We start from the raw sequence: 6,653 nt of genomic DNA on the forward strand, positions 1-6,653 counted from the left end.
CTGTGTTTGCTGTTTAGCTCTTAACTAACAGGGTGCTGTGTTTGCCATGGGGCTTGCTTACCTTACTGTATATTAGTGTCATGCTCATTAGCAACTGGTTTTTGCTTTCACTGCTTCCTGTCCTGCTTATCATCTGACTGCTGTGCCTGGGAGCATTTTGATAACAGCAATGGCAATACCCTGGGCTGGCAGATGGCCAGGACATTGCTGCTGTTTCTGTGCTGCTGTACTACTGGACAGGCTGGAACTCCAGTGTAAACTCTAGTCAAAGGGACTGCGTGACCTATGGATGAGTCCACATGGTAGCAGGACACCCTGAAACACCTGTGGCTGTAGGTGAGTCCATGCCAGAGCAAGTACACATCTCAAAGCATCTATGGCCATCGTTATGTCTGAGCCACAGCAGGTATACCTCTGAAGGGATGTGGCTCAAGGATGAGTCTACGCTGGAGAAGGTACACCTTGAAGCATCAGTAGCTGTGCATGAGGTCATGCATGAGGTGCACCCCTAGGGGCAAGGGGAGTAATTCATTGCAGTGTTAAACCATGTGGAGACTGTAATGGACATACCTTTAAACTGTTGTAAGCCATGATTTGAGTTGCATGTTATAGGAATTACTATAAGCATGTAAATATTTGAAAAATATTTTTATAATAAAGGAATTCATCAAGATTCTATACTAAAAGTCTCATTCCCTACATAGAAGCACAAGCCCAAAGCCAGCTTCAGCAACATGTATGTCATAATTTCTTGACTTAGAGTCCAATGTGAATACATGTTTTATTAAATTATTCTATTCTACTTCCTTATTCTGTGTGTTTATATAAATAAAATGGCTCAATTAAGAGGAGGTGAGTGGGAAGAAATATGAATTCATGTTTTAGAGATGACCCACCCACAAGTGTAATTTAAAACTAATAAAATTAGGTATTTTTTTAAGTTTTGCAATATGTTGTATAAATCATGACTTCCCATTTTCTCCCTCTGGTGGGAAAATTACTTTTTATCTTCTAAAGTCACAAAGCAATAAAATTTCCTTCTGTGTGTGTGTCTTTTTGTTTGTTTGGGGTTTTTTTGTTGTTTTTTTTTGTGTGGGTTTCTGTGTTTTTTAAATAGAGACACCCAGTTTAATGCCATAGTGTTAGAAAAATGTATATAAAAACTTTTTCAGATACAGGACTAGTTGTAGAATCATGTCTAGCTTTTCATTATAAAAACTCTGGAGATGGTGGTATACAAATCAAGACCAGGATCAGGGCAAGTAAGTGAAGGAAGCATGGAGCCTTCTCCAAAGTTAATAAAATGTGTGACTCTTAAAATAATTGGATAGATTCTGAAATTTTTTCAACACAAATATTCTTTATTTTTGTGCAATAGCAAATTCAGTTATAGTCTACTACTACATTTTAATTAATTTTCAAGGTAGAAACATTTGTTAAAAGTCCAAATTTTATTCAGCTATATTGTTCCATAAAAGAAAAAAAAATACTCATTTGCTAAGCAAATTTTTGATTTATAGATCTCCTGTGTATACTTAATACTGTTTTTTATAAGCACTACTGTGCTTTCACAGTCATTTACTGCACTGTCTCCTGCTTATACACGCTGACCACACATTTGGGCTTTCAGTACTTTTACTGGACACTTTATTTAAGAAATATGTATTGGTTTAATTTCAGGAGACTTGTAAATGAAATTAACTGGTGCAACCTATTTTTAATGCATTTTAAAAGCAGTTTATTTTGATTAATCATAAACCTGCTTCTAAAGGTATAAACAGATAATCAGGAAAAACTACCCCAAATAAAAATGTAACCTACATTGAGAGAAAATAGATAGTAATAAATCAGTTATTAGCAGTTTAGTGACTTGAAAAGTCATACAATGTCTGACTTAAAAGATTGGGTCTGGGAATGGAGAAGAGTTGCACACTTATACACTGTGAGCCCTTGTCCTGAGTTCAGCTGTAACAGCTATTTTTTTCCTTACTAGTAGCTGGTGCAGTACTGTGTTTCGGCTTTAGTCTGTGAACAATGCTGATAACACACCAGTGTTTGAGTTATTGCTAAGTAATGGTTACTCAGATCAAGGACTTTTTAGTCTCATGCTCTGCCAGTGAGGAGGGGCACAAGAAGCTGTGAGAAAGCAGAGACAGCACACCTGACTTAAACTAGCCAAAGGGGTATTCTATACCACAGCACATCATGCCCAGTATATAAATTGGGGGTAGTTACTCAGAAGGGAAGATCCCTACTTGAGTTGGACTGGCTAATGGTCGGTGGGTGGTACGCAATTGTATTTTGCATCACTGTTCTACTGACATGCAGGATATGCCACAAAATGACCATGCACTAGCTATATAATATGCAGAGTTTATTAAAAAAGCACACTAATGTGAATTAGGTAAATTTATCAATAGTGAATAAGTGCAATAAAGCAAATCAGAGATGAAGGTATGTAAGTAAAGTACTGTAGAAAGTTAGCAATGCATCAAATCATTACTGCATAGAGAGAAGAGATTAGGAAGAAATATATCACCAATTACCATCATCCAGGCCCACACATCCAGCTGGGAAGTCCCTTTGCAGCCGATGCCAGGAGTGACAAGTAATTAGGAAAATTAGTATATGGTGAATCTACCCATAGGTGAAGGGTTCTCTACTGGCCACAAGAAAATCCAGCTTTTATACCCTTAGAAAAACAACTGGTTCTATGCGAGATCTCTAATTATCTACTCATGGGACCAGGCAGTTTCTCATTATGTCACTGTTGTCCCTGCTGAGAGCATTGCCCAGGCACCCTGTCGTGGTTTAAACCAAGTCTGCACAGCTCATTACTCACTACCCCCCCCCCCTTGCTCCCCCAACCACCGGAGAGTTAGGAAGGAAAATCCAAAGAATGTAGCCCCCATGGGTTGAGATAAGCACAGTTTAATAGCTAAGGTATAACACAAATCACTACTGCTACTACTACTACAAATAATAATGATAAAGCCAATAACACGTGAAGAGAATACAACACCTCACCAGCCACCGACCCATAACTCACCCCACCCTGCCCGACCGAGCACCGACCGATACCTCCTCCATTCCCCCAGAGCTCCAGCCCTTCTGGGTCTCTCCCAGTTACATCTTAAGTATGATGTGCTATGGTATGGAATACCTCTTTGGCTAGCCTCGGTCAGGTGTCCTGTCTCTCCTTCCTCCTAGCCTCCCCTCCTCCCTGGCAGAGCATGAGCTCAGAAAAAGGCCTTGGACAAACCAAACACCCGAGCAGTAACTCAAAACATGCTCGCTATCAGCGACCGTTCTCAGCCCGAAAGTCAAAACACAGCACTGCACCAGCTACCAAGAAGGAGAAAAAATGACTGCTACTGCTGAACCCAGGACATTATCCACCCCTTATTCCATACCATTCACGTCATGCTCAGATCCCACATTTTCAATATACCATCACTTAAGTCCACCCCTCGATCATGAGTCAACCTCTATGTTGCATCTCTGGACTGATGGCCTGAAGTATCTGGGTCCACCAGGCTCAAAATCATTCACCGCCCCATTCAGCAGTTCTACAGCTTGCTGCTGGGGACTCCATACAGCTGCCTTCCACCTCCAATGCTTCCAAAGCACTGGAGGGGCCCAGTGGACCAGATACTTGCCCATACTGTCCCACATGCCCTGCCACTCATGACTGTCCAGCCTTGGGGACAGTCTCCTGGTGCCCCTATATCCTTGTCTAACCCTAGACAAGACCCAAACCTGACTCTGCTTAACTTTTGGGATCAGACAAAACGGTTGTGGGTAGAACACACTTTGTGTGTGTGCCACCATGCTGATCCCTATCACAATCAGAAGGCAGGTCCCAAGGGCACCCAAAAACCATTCATAACCGTCAGAACTCTCAGCTGCTGCTGCTGCACTTGTCACTGGGGCTGATGTAGCTGCCCTGCTTGCCAGTTCTCCCACCACCAGCTTCTCTTCTCCCGAGTCTGGATCTTCCTCCTCTGCCTTGCTGGGAAGTGCTGCGTGGTCTCCTGCATCCTGCTGGGGCTTGGCGGGTGACTTCCGGGGGATACTCTCGGCCGCTGCAGGGTTGGGCTTGGCCGCTGTACTCAGCTTCTCTGCTGCCTGCTTCCGCTGCTCAGCTACCGCTTCCTCTGCTCCTCCGCCGCCTGTTTCCGCTGCTCTGCTACTGCCGCTTGGTTCCCGGGGCCACTCTCCCTGGCAGCTTCAGCTGCCGGCAGCTCGCCGGGCCGCTCCTTCCCGGCTTCACGCAGCCTCACGCAGACGGAGGCTAGGACAAGGGCAAGGATGTTGAAGAGCAGGGGGATGGCCCGGTATAAGTCCAAGTCCATGGCCACATCCATCCCCCCCGCTGCCGGAACCCCCCATATTACAAGTCATTGCCGTAAAGTACAGTGAAACAAAACCTTTAGCCCAAAGCCCATGATTGATAAACACGAAGACAGCTAATCCATACTCAAAGTACCTGGCAACATCCTGAAACTGTGAGATCCAGAGAAAAAACTCTGAGGGCCAATAAATCAGCATTGTAACAAGTGACTATAAATCCTCCCAGGCTGTTGTTATCTCAACCCCTCGGGCCCCACCTTGGGTGCCAAAAAGAACTGTCGTGGTTTAAACCAAGTCCACACAGCTCGTTACTTACTCCCCCCCCTTGCTCCCCCAACCACCGGAGAGTTAGGAAGGAGAATCCAAAGAATGTAGCCCCCATGGGTTGAGATAAGCACAGTTTAATAGCTAAGGTATAACACAAATCACTACTGCTACTACTACTACAAATAATAATGATAAAGCCAATAACACGTGAAGAGAATACAACATCTCACCAGCCACCGACCCATAACTCACCCCACCCTGCCCGACTGAACACCGACCGATACCTCCTCCATCCCCCCAGAGCTCCAGCCCTTCCGGGTCTCTCCCGGTTACATCCTGGGTATGACATGCTATGGTATGGAACACCTCTTTGGCTAGCCTCAGTCAGGTATTCTGTCTCTCCTTCCTCCTGACCTCCCTCCTCCCTGGCAGAGCATGAGCTCAGAAAAATCCTTGGACAAACCAAACACCCGAGCACTAACTCAAAACATGCTCGCTATCAGCAACCGTTCTCACCCCGAAGTCAAAACACAGCACTACACCAGCTACCAAGAAGGAGAAAAATGACTGCTACTGCTCAAACCAGGACACACCCCAGTGGAGCCAAGTACGAAGGTCACAGAACAGCTGCACACCTATGTTTTCCTGTAGCTTTCCAACAAACAGTCACAAGGAATAGAACTTGCCGCGGAACGGACTCAGTCAGAGACCAATATGATCAGACAAAAAGCCATTTATTAGAAAGCATTAACTCCTTATATACTATTGCTTACACACACATACAGCAATTTGGCATATCATGATTGGATACTTGTCTTGAGGACCCTTACTGACTAACATATAATTGGTTAAGCACAGGTGTGAGAACTTGACCTCGAACGCTTGCCAACAGTCCACAGTTCTCATAACTCAGTGAATTACAGCTTCTTCTTATCTTGCTTGCTTAGGCTTCCTCAGGCCTCCCACGGCCTTGCTGTATCCCTCGGAGTTATTCAGAGCTCATGTACCAAATATCCATTCTCCTGTGAGAACACTGTCTCCACATCTCCCCCTTTTTAGTTTTACTAAAAGTTTTTTACAATTTGGTATGTCTGCTCTATCACTGCTGGACTTGTGTAACATAACAACCCACTGCTCTAGGCAGCATTATTTCAGTAAGACTGGTCTGATTTGAAGTCACTTGAACCTTTATAACATGTGACATACCAGTGAATCCTACACACCATGTAACAGGATGGACTAATGGGGATTTAACAGTATACTTGTCCATTACCCATGGTCACACATAATAGAACAGATATTACAAAGATTTCTGTCATTGCTGTTTCTTTATGTTGTTGAGTTCTGGGGCTTTGTATATTTCGCTGGCAGTCAGTATGGTCCTGTTGATAGCTGTACACAGCTGGGCCTGCCCTTTTTCCGCTGGATGGCTCTCTGATAACAGCGGAGGCCATCCCTCACATCAAGGTCTGGCATGGCATGTGTCTCCACCACTCTACACCTGCTGGGTTGCAGCCAGCAGCAGAGCTAAAGGTTCTTCTTGGTTGCAGACACAGAGGCCAACCCAGCCTTGCCCTTGACTGTGGTAGCAAGCATTTGGTCAGTCTCAGTCCTTGAACCTTGTTGTCAATGCAGAGTTTCACCTGCTTCACCCAGTAAAAAGTCACTACTACAGCAAAGCACACATAGATTTACATAAGCAGAGTAACTATCACAGAGTGCAGCAGCATGCAGAAGATGCCAAAGGCAGTGAGGGACTAACCAAAGAAACTTCCTACCAGTGGAGTTCTCCCACCCTCTTAATTTGTTCCATTACTTGCTTTATAACACTACCATCATATAGAATCTTTCTAGCTTTTACCTTAGCATTTTCAAGCAGCTGCTGCAAATTTGCATGTTCTAACATCTCTTTTACAAGTGACAATTCCATACAATACAAGGTATAGTTTCTTATTAGCAACTGGCTAGTAAATACAGGTGGTTTTATATGCAAAATTTCAACCTCTAATAATAGCTACTTTACAAGCACACAT

The sequence above is a fragment of the Melopsittacus undulatus genome (genome assembly GCF_012275295.1).
Source record: "Melopsittacus undulatus isolate bMelUnd1 chromosome W unlocalized genomic scaffold, bMelUnd1.mat.Z SUPER_W_unloc_1, whole genome shotgun sequence".
Classification (NCBI taxonomy): Eukaryota; Metazoa; Chordata; class Aves; order Psittaciformes; family Psittaculidae; genus Melopsittacus; species Melopsittacus undulatus.